The 10,751-nt window shown below is 47.6% G+C and overlaps 1 long non-coding RNA gene across 1 annotated transcript; it reads right to left on the bottom strand.

Annotated features, from left to right (window-relative positions):
- Nucleotides 1-612: 612 nt before the first annotated feature.
- Nucleotides 613-9,703, bottom strand: LOC103164196. Its single transcript, XR_003486373.2, has 4 exons — nucleotides 9,563-9,703; nucleotides 8,181-8,318; nucleotides 796-1,504; nucleotides 613-673 (listed from the first exon to the last, which is right to left on the bottom strand). It is a non-coding gene; the product is annotated as an uncharacterized LOC103164196 (long non-coding RNA).
- Between the last annotated feature and the right edge of the window lie 1,048 nt (nucleotides 9,704-10,751).

The raw sequence follows: 10,751 nt of genomic DNA, 5'->3' as shown, positions 1-10,751 counted from the left end.
AGAGGCCTTGGCTTCCATCCTCAGCAACACACACACACACACACCCCAAAAATTAACTTCCTGTTGACCTTGGCCGAGGCCTGTCTTCCCGTCAGTGTGTGAAATAAATGATATGAAGGGAACATTGAGTGAGTCAGGCAGGGTGTGGCCCTAGCTGTACCAGGAAGCTGTCAGAGCTTGGCAGGTTCTGCCAGGAAGGACCCAAGAACTTTTGCTTTGGTGCCCATGGAGTCAGGATGTGAGCTTTCTGAAAGAAATTGTTGCTGGGTGGTGGTGGTGCACGCCTTTAAAATATCAGTATTTGGGAGGTAGAGGCAGGTGGATCTCTGTGAGTTCAAGATCAGCCTGGTTTATGGAGAGAGTGCCAGGAAAGCCAGAGCTACACATGCTAATGCACATTAAAAAATAATAATTTACTTACTTTTATTTTATGTGGATTCATGTTTATTTATTTATTTATTTATTTATTTATTATGTATACAACATTCTGCTTCCATGTATATCTGCACACCAGAAGAGGGCACCAGGTCTCATAATGGATGGTTGTAAGCCACCATGTGGTTGCTGGGAATTGAACTCAGGACCTCTGGAAGAGCAGCTGGGGCTCTTAACCTCTGAGCCATCTCTCCAGCCCCTGGATTCATGTTTTGTCTGTGTGAAGGTGTAAGATCCCCTGAAACAGAAGTTACAGGTAGTTATGATCTGCCATGTGGTTGCTAGGAATTGAACCAGGTTCCTCTGGAAGAGGGAGCTGCAAGGAAAGATATCCTGACTTGTCAGGAGGTCGGGCTATACCTGAAGCCGGGTGGGGTTGGTGGGATGGTCTCCTTGCAGGTTGTAGCAATCCTGCTCCTCTCTTCATCACAGCTGAGCTCTGCTCCGTTCTTCTAAAGGAACTTGATAGCAGAGCTACCCTTTCTTCTGCTCTGCTCACCTCTGGCCCAAAATATTACTTCTTCTACTTCACTCTGCTAAAGCAGAAACCCCTGCAGTAATGTAGCCATCTCCTCTGGCTCCTTGGAAAAGTTAGTTTTTCTGCTCTACCCACAAGGGGGTTTCCCAGCAGAGGTAACTGTTTCTTCTGGCTTTTCGACTCAGCCCCCACCCCCAAGGGAATGTCTCAGCAAAGGTTCTTCTGCTCCACGCTGGCAAAAGAAGATCTTAACCCAAAACTCTTTAAGAAAGAGATTTATTTGGGAAGGAGGAATCCAAGAGAGTGGCTGCCTCTGCTAGGGTAGAATCGGACAGCCAGCAACTGAGCAGGTACAGGGGCTTATGTATGGCTTCTTAGGGGTGGAGTGTTCCCAGAGAGAAGATTTCCTGCTCACGGACTGGTTGGTTTTCCTGCTCAGGAACTGGTTGGTTTCTTGTTCAGTTGGTCAGGGGGAGAGTTGGCTCTGGTTTCAGGCCAACTTGTTGCTCACCTGCAGCTTCACCATGCTGCTGTCATGCCAAGGCTCAAGTAGGCCTGAGTTTTCAGTTTATCCTAAAGCAACACCTGGCACTAGAAAAAGACCACAAAATGAGACCACCCAGGCATCACTCAGGAATGGACCATCCAAGGGGAAAGTACCAAAGGCAATTCTTAATGTTCCAACCACTGTAGACAGGAGCACCTGATGCCCCTTAGCCTGGCACACATCCAATCCCTTTCACCAAGACACCCCTAGACAAATGTCAACCAATCAGGATCTTGAACCCTAAAAATCCCTTCACTCCCAACCTTTAGTATTATAAAAGACCCTACCCCACCCAGGCTGGACACTCTCTGCTCTCAACCGCTGTGTCAGACAGATGGAGAGTCCAAGCTCAAGCTTGAATAAAGGCTCTTTGCTTTTACAAATGGGATTCAATCTCCTTGTTGGGTTTTGGGGGACTCCACAATCTGGGCATAACACTTTCCTGCCTTGATGCCTGGAGAGTGCAGAGACAATGTGTAGCTCACGTCACTGGGATCTGGGATGAAGGAGTGGGGAACACACATTTTTAAAAGGAAATTAAGTCGCCGGGCGTTGGTGGCACATGCCTTTAATCCCAGCACCCGGGAGGCAGAGGCAGGCGGATCTCTGTGAGTTCGAGGCCAGCCTGGTCTCCAGAGCGAGTGCCAGGATAGGCTCCAAAGCTACACAGAGAAACCCTGTCTCGAAAAACAAAACAAAACAAAAAAGAGTGCTTGCTGTTCTTCCTGAAGACCCTGGTTTGGTTTGCAGCAATCACTCAGGGTGGCTTAGAATCATCTAGAACTTCAGCTCCAGGAACTCTAACACCCTCTTCTGGCCTCTGCAGGCATCTTCATATACACAAGCATGCAGCCACACATATATACATAATTAAAAATCTACAAAAAGTTATACCTTCGGGTTGGAGAGATGGCTCAGAGGTTAAGAGCACTGACTGCTCTTCCAGAGGTCCTGAGTTCAATTCCCAGCAACCACATGGTGGCTCACAACCACCTTGAATGAGATCTCATGCCCTCTGCTGGCATGCAGGCAGAAGACTGTGTACATAATAAATAAATAAAATCTTTTTAAAAAATGCTAAATACGCCGAGCATTGGTGGCGCACGCCTTTAATCCCAGCACCGAGAGGCAGAGGCAGGTGGATCTCTGTGAGTTCAAGGCCAGCCTGGTCTCCAGAGCGAGTGCCAGGACAGGATCCAAAGCCACACAGAGAAACCCTGTCTCGAAAAACCAAAAAAAAAAAAAAAAAAAAAAAAGCTAAATACAACCATTTTAGTACATTCACATTAGTCAACCATCATTTTTAGATTCTAGAACTTTTCCCTTTCACACTACCCAAAGGAACCTGGTACCTACTGGTCATCTCTCCCTGGCACTCTTCCTCCTCAGCATGTTTCTGTGGACTGATATGGCTTGACCTTTGGTCAACAGTAGCATCTGTTCATTTGGAACCTCCAGCTCCTGCTACATGATCCAGAAAGCCCCTTTCCTGTTTCTCTCTCCAAACCCCGCCCACTCAGAGAGTCTCCAAACAAAAACTAGTTCTGCATCGTTGGCAGCTATTGCAGCTTCTTCCCCTGAAGTTGTTCAGCTGCCCAAGTCCCTCTGCCCCAAAGTGCCCAGCTTTTGACTATACTTGGGCAAAACCCAGCTTGTGACAGACATGTCATCACCCCTTACCCACAACCTATAAAGTCCCTGCTTTCATTTGTGGGCGTGGCTTGTTGCCTGGGTAATTGCTTTGCTCAAATAAACCTGTTGTTATACTTTTTAAATTCAGCTTGATCTGGCCTACTGCATTGGCAGAGAAACATGGGGATTTGGGGTGGAGAGAGATGGTGGGTGGGGTATAGAAAACCTATTAGCACCTTTTTGTGTCAGTGCTGTTTCCAAGGTTCATCACACAGTAATATAGGTCAGTGTGTACACCTTTGTATTACCAAGTGTCAAACGCTCATGTGCAAAGCCCCAGTACTACCCACACTTGTTACTTAATACACACTGATGGAGCTGCTAAGATGTTGCAACCTGTAAAACAGAACTGTCAAGCTCACTCCTTGCCTCCTGCCTTCCCCTGCTCTTCATCACAGGCAACAAGAGAAAGCACACAGGCCGAGCGCTGTTTGTATGTCCTAAGTCAGAGGTCTCCTGCCACTGCTCCCATGACACCCAGCACATAGTAAATGCTGTTGGGCGAACTGAATGGCCAGTGAGCGAAGGGGCCTCTGGAAGTAGAGGTGGTACCTGGGGCAGGGCAGTGGCAGAGCTGTCTGCCATTTTCCATTTTCTCTGCTTTACTTGAGGCTGTATCTGGGAGCTGCATGCAGAGCTCAGCAGGGGCGCTTGGAAGCAGCATCATGATGGCTGAGTCTAAGCACAACCGAGATCTAAATGAAATGCTACATGGCACAGTCTGTGATCCCAGCCTTGGGAGAGTGAGGCAGGGGGACTCCCTAAAAGTTCATTTACAGATGAATACATTGTCATATCCCAAACCAAGGACTTTTGGGGTTGCCCTGGTTAGTATTCCGTACCCTGGTTGTTGTCTCTCACACACCATGGCAGCTCCAGCTTGTTGATGGCACTGTCCTCAGATCACCCCCCCCCTTTTTTTTAGGTTTTTGAGACAGGGTCTCTCTATGTAGCTCTGGCTGTCCTGGAACTCACTCTGTAGACCAGGCTGGCCTCGAACTCAGAGCTCTGCCTACCTCCACCTCCAGAGCGCTGGGATTAGAGGTGTGCGCCACCAATGCCAGCATGTCCTCAGGCTCTTTAGATAATGTTCTGTGCAGCTCTTTTCTCACAATCCCAAATCCCTTGTGGGTGGGTTCAGGTGGGCCACGCAGGGAGAGTGTGCTGACAGGTTCTGTCTATAAAGAGCTCTTCTGCTGTTTATCAGCACAGCCCTGATTTGAAAACAGAACAAGGGGGTTGGGGCAACAACTGTAACCCAGGGTTGTTGTTCCATGGGGGACAGTGGGTCAACTTGGTTTTCTTTTTTTAAAATTATTTTCCAACTTTTTTTTATTTGAATTAGAAACAGGATTGTTTTACATGACAATCCCAGTTCCCTTCTCCCACCCGTCCTCCTCTACCCCCCAACTAAAAACTTATCTGTCACATATCTTTTCTGCTCCCCCTGGATGGTGAGGCCTTCCATAGGGTGTCATCAGAGTCTTTCGTAGCCTTTGGGATAGGGCCTAGGCCCACCCCCGTGTGTCTTGGCTCAGGGAGTATTCCTCTATATGGAATGGGCTCCCAAAGTCCACACCTATGCTAGGGATAAATACTGGGCTTCTACAGGAGATCCCATAGATTTCTGAGGTTTCCCCACAGAAATCCATGTTCCTGGGGTCTCTGGATCAGTCCCATGCTGGTATTCCAGCTATCAGACTGGGGAGCAAGAGTTCCCCGATGTTCGGGTCAGCTGTTACTGTGGGTTTCACCAGCCTGGTCTGGACCTCTGTCCTCTTCACTGGTCCTTCTCTGCATCTGGGTTCCAGTTCAGTTCGGGGATCCAACAACAGGAAAACCAATATGGCACCACCAGAGTCTAGGGACTCTACACCAGCAAGACATCCCAACACAGAAGCAGCAGAAGAGAGCAACCTTAAAAACAACTTCATGCAGATGATAGAGAACCTAAGAGAGGAAATCAGAAAATCCTTCAGAGAAATGGAAGAAAAGATAACCCAAAAGATGCAAGAAATCAAGGAAAGCCAAAAAGCCAAGAAAATACAATTAAACAGCTGGAGGAAACAGTTCAGGTCCTGAAAACTGAATTAGAGACAATAAAGAAAACACAAACTGAGGGAATGCTGGAAGTGGAAAAGCTTAGTAAACAATCAGGAACCACAGATGCAAGCATAACCAATAGAATAAAAGAGATGGAAGACAGAATCTCAGATGCTGAAAACAAACTAGAGGAAATAAACTCGTCAAGCAAAGAAAATCTGAAGTCTAACAAATCCATAACACAAAATATTCAGTAAATATGGGACACCGAGAAAAGACCAAACCTAAGGATAATAGGTATAGAAGAAGGTGAAGAAACCCAACTCAAAGGTGCAGAAAACATATTCAACAAAATCATAGAAGAAAACTTTCCCAACCTAAAGAAAGACATGCCAATGAAAGCACAAGAAGCCTACAGAACACCAAATAGAGTGGACTACAAAAGAAAGTCCCCTCGTCACATAATAATTAAAACACCAAAAGTACAGAATAAAGAAAAAATATTAAGAGCAGCAAGGGAAAAAGACCAAGTAACATATAAAGGCAAACCTATCAGAATTACACCAGACTTCTCCATGGAAACTCTGAAAGCTAGAAGGACCTGGATAGATATTCTACCAACTCTGAGAGAACACGGATGCCAGCCCAGACTACTATACCCAGCAAAGCTTTCAATCACTATAAATGGAGAAAACAAGATATTCCACGACAAAACCAGATTTAAACAATATGTAACCACTAATCCAGCCCTACAGAAAGTACTGGAAGGAAAACTCCAACCTAAGGAAATTAACTACACTCCCATAAACATAGGCAATAGTTAATCCCACTCTACAAAAATACAAAATAAAAGGCAGGGTAAATCCACATACAATACCAGTACCAACAACAAACCAAAAACAAACAAGAATAAACACTCAATGGACCTTAATTTCCCTCAACATTAATGGTCTTAACTCGCCTATAAAAAGACACAGGCTAACAGATTGGATATGAAGACAGAATCCATCCTTCTGCCGCATACAAGAAACACATTTCGAATTCAAAGACAGACATTACCTCAGAGTAAAGGGTTGGGATAAGATACTCCAATCAAATGGACCCAAGAAACAAGTTGGTGTAGCAATCCTAGTATCTAACAAATTAGACTTCAAACTAAAATCAATCAAAAGAGATGAAGACGGTCATTTCATATTCATCACAGGAAAAATCCATCAGGAAGAAGTCTCAATTCTAAACATCTATGCCCCAAATACAAAGGCACCAACATTCGTAAAAGAAACATTATTAAAACTCAAATCATAAATAAGGCCTCACACAGTTATAGTGGGAGACTTCAGCACCCCACTCTCACCACTGGACAGGACACCAGAGAGAAACTTAACAAAGAGACAAAGGAACTAACAATAGTTATGACCCAATTGGGATTAACAGAAATTTATAGAACTTTCTATCCCAACACAAAAGAATATACCTTCTTTTCAGCATCACATGGAACCTTCTCAAAAATCGACCACATTCTCCCCAACATAGCAAACCTCAACAGGTACAAAAAAATTGGAATAATCCTCTGTGTCTTATCAAACCACCATGCTTTAAAGTTAGAAATCAAAAACAAATCAAAGTGCAAAAAACCTACCAACTCATGGAAATTGAACAACACGCAATTGCAAAATTTCTGGGTCAAGGAAGAAATAAAGAAATTAAAGACTTCCTAGAATTCAATGAAAATGTTGACACAACATACCCAAACTTATGGGACACTTTGAAAGCAGTACTAAGAGGAAAGTTCATAGCTCTAAGTGCTCACATGAAGAAACTAGAGATAGTCATCTTGGTTTTCATAACACTAACAAAGCATTCTGGTGGATAGAAGTGCAAAGCCCATACCACACAGTGAAGAAGTTTTCCAAACTACTATGGATTTGCACTTGGGTGTTTTGTTTTGTTTGTTTGCTGCCGCTTTTTGTTGTTGCTGTAGTTTTTGAGTCAGGGTCTGCCTCTGTAGCCCAGGCAGGCCTCAAATTCACAGCATGCCTGCCTGAGCCTACTAGCTGGGATTGCAGATGCAAGCCATGGCACCTGGATTTCCCTGTGGCTGTTGAGCAGTGGGTATATCAGAGGAGCACAGAGAGAACCCTGCTGACTTCAGAGCCCAGAATCAGCTTTGCACACTTGCTAAGCACCTGTTGTTTTTTTTCTCCATGGCCTTAATGGGTTAGGGAAAATGGCCTTTTGTATTTCAACTGTCCCACATTCTGGGCTTGGCAGATGTCATGAAGTCAACTCACAGCAACTCCATTCTTCTGTTGTCCCAAAGTGAGGAGTCAGAGAAGAAAGGTAGCTTTGATGGGGGGACTTCTCATGTTTGAGTTTTATTTGTTTGTTTTCGATATGGTGGATTGAACCCAACCTGGCATGCTAGGCAGGCACTTTAGCACTGGGTCATGCCCCAAACTCCTCACTGGCAGATCCTAGGCAGGTGAGTCATGCCTGCTGCCCTTCCTTTTACTTTTTTATTTTATTATTATTGTGTATGTGTTTATTTTTTAGTGTATAGGAATACATGGGTACGTGTTCCTGTGTGTGTGCACAGGCACTGTGGAGGCCAGAGGCAGTTAGTCAGTATCTTCTTCAATTGCTGTCTGTGCTGGTAAGTGTTTTTGTCAACCTGGTATAAATTCAGAGTCATATGGGAAGAGGGAACCTCACTTGAGAAAAGGCCCCACCAGATTATCCTGTGGGACAGCCTGGAGTGAATTTTCTTAATTAGAGATTTATGTGGGATGGCTGTGATGGCTATTCCTGGTTGTCAACTTGTCTATATCCAGAAATGGAGGGCACACCTGTGATCCAGATCTTGAGGCAGGAAGACTGCACACCTTTTACCCAAACCTTGAGGCTGGAAGGCACACCTCTAATCTGGGCCACACTTTCTGTTGGAAGCCTATGTAAGGCAATCGGAGAAGGAAGGGTGTTCTTTACCTGCTTGTCCTCATCTCTTCAGCCCATTCATCCCTTCCTCGGATCCCAGCAGACCAGCTGAGACACCCAGCCTGGTGGGGCTGAGCAGGCACTAGATTCTTAGACTTCCATTCATAACTAGCCATTGTTGGACTGCAGCTGGTAAGTCATTCCAATGAATTCAATTTCATATATATGTGTATTAGAGAGAGGGGGGAAGAGGGAAAGAGAAGGGAGAGTGAGATTCATTTAATAAGTTCTGTGACTTTAAGAGAACCCCGACTAACACAATGGCCACCCCGGAGGTGGTGGTGGCACTTCTTGCTAGTTGGTCTTGGATGCTATAAGGTTGGCAGGTGAGGGGTCTAGTACAGATGTTTGCCCAGACAAATATGGTCTCGGGAGTCTACAGCACTGCAGGGGAAGACAGGCACGGCTCCTTCAGACTGCCCCTCCTAACCGGCATCCTGGCAGACACCTGAGAGGAAGCCAACCGATGGCCTGCCTCCCTCCGCAAGCCTAGCCACACAGGTTCTAGGATGTCAGCAGGTCCACCCTGGGCGGGATTTCTCTCCAGGCTTGTAGGAGGGCTCAGGAACCTTTGGCCTTGAATGAAGGACCAGGCTGGAAGGAACACTGAGCTACCTGCCTGCAGAGCCACCTTGTCCTCCATTCAGAGGTGTTTTCTCTGTTACCACAGCCAGAAGAGGTGAGCATGGGAGAGGAGGTTGGAGACAGGTCTCCTGTTCCCTCAACAAACCCCAGGGATCCAGAATGTGGACCTGTTGGTCTCCAGCCCACCCCAGGACTCTCTGGGAGGAGATGCCATTGCTGGCAAACAGGATCCAGGACCTGGCTCCCCAGACTCTGGGTTCTCAGCCTGAGTCCTCCAGCCTGAGTCCCCAGCTTGTTCCTTCGGCTCCTGAACCCTCCAGGTCCTGAGTTCTAAGATCTCTGTGTTTCCAAACCCTAGCTCCCCCAGCTCCTGGTCCCCTAGCCACTGGTCCCCCCAGCTCCTAGTCCACCAGCCCCTGATCCCCCAGCTCCTGGCCCCCCAGCTCCTAGTCCCCCCCCCAGCCACTGGTCCCCCAGCCCCCTGGTCCCCCAGCTCCTGGTCTCCCAGCCCCCAGTTCTCCCGGCACCTGTTCCTCCCGCACCCAGCAGCCTGACTTCCTGTACTCCATCTGGTAACCCTCCATGCTAGTTGTCTTGCCAGCCCCAGTCTCCCTTATCGCCAACACCCCCACCCCACCCCCCACCCCGCGCAGGTCCCTCCCTGCTGCAGGAACAAATGTAGATGGAGGGCAGAGTGCACTGGGCTGAGTGCAACCGGATTTTCCTGTTCCCATATCCAGGGCTCCCACATCAACCTAGGGACCCTCAGAAACCTGCATTGCCCCTACCATGGGGGAGAGTAGATCCCGGCTCAGTCCATCACAACTCTCTGTCCCTCTGTTCGAGATTTCAGTGTGGCAGCTCTTTTCACAAGCTGACCTGAGAATCATACCAACATTCCTCGGCACAGGGACAGAGCATGTGAGGGCAGTGCCAGTCACAGGAATGGCACGGATGGGGCGGGGCCAGGCACGAGGCTGGGTCCTGTCGGTCCTGTGGGTTGATATGGAAGGGGGTTGGGGCAGAGCAGTCTCTGGATGGAAAAGGCAAACAGGAAGCCGAGCCAAAGGGAAGAGGAAAGAGGTGAAACAGCTCATGCTTGTCATACTAGTACTCAAGAAGCTGAGGCAGGCTGGGCGGTGGTGGCGCATGCCCTTTAATCCCGCACTCGGGAGGCAGAGGCAGGTGGATCTCTGTGAGTTCGAGGCCAGCCTGGTCTCCAGAGTGACTGCCAGGATAGGCACCAAAGCTACACAGAGAAACCCTGTCTCAAAACAACAGCAACAACAAAGAAGCTGAGGTGGGGGGTTGCTGTGAGTTAGGTGTCAGGATGGACTACATGGAAAATACCTGACAAAGAAGTGAGGGAGAGAGGGAACAAAGGTTCCTAGGGTACTGGAGAAGGTTCCTCCTTCCGAGTTGGGACCTCTTTTTGACATACTGCACCCTCCAATGGAAGATCCCAGGAGACCCAGATGGAGGAAGGGACAAACCTGAACTCAACTTTTTTCTTTAAGCCCTGTGGCCCCCCAGAGGTGTTGAAGCATCTGTAGAAACTGAGGCTGGCCAAGTGATGAACTTCCTGACCACTGAGAACAAAGGGGAAATCCAGGCTCCACCTACTGCCAGCAGCAGCCTCTAGCTGGAGCCAAACTGCTCCAGTCAGTGTCCTGTGGCCTCAGCTTGCTCCCACTTCCCTCCACAGTCCTTGGTCTTCTCTCGCTCGCCCAAGCTCCTCTCTTATCTTGTGGTCCATGAGTGCTGCAATCTCTTTAATATAGGCATGAAGTCACCCTGCCTGCGGTGATGGCACAGGGTGACCTGAGGATGAGTTTGTGATACCTGGGGGTTTACTGGTCAGTACTCCCACAGTCAGCAAACATCTGTCTGAAGCAGAGAGGCCAAGACAACACAGCTCTGGCCACTATCTGTTCCCCAAAGCTAGGTGTGAGGTTTCACAGCAGGCTCTGGGACGTT

This window comes from Cricetulus griseus, chromosome 6 (assembly GCF_003668045.3).
Source record: "Cricetulus griseus strain 17A/GY chromosome 6, alternate assembly CriGri-PICRH-1.0, whole genome shotgun sequence".
Lineage (NCBI taxonomy): Eukaryota > Metazoa > Chordata > Mammalia > Rodentia > Cricetidae > Cricetulus > Cricetulus griseus.
This window is presented reverse-complemented; position numbering and strand designations above follow the sequence as displayed.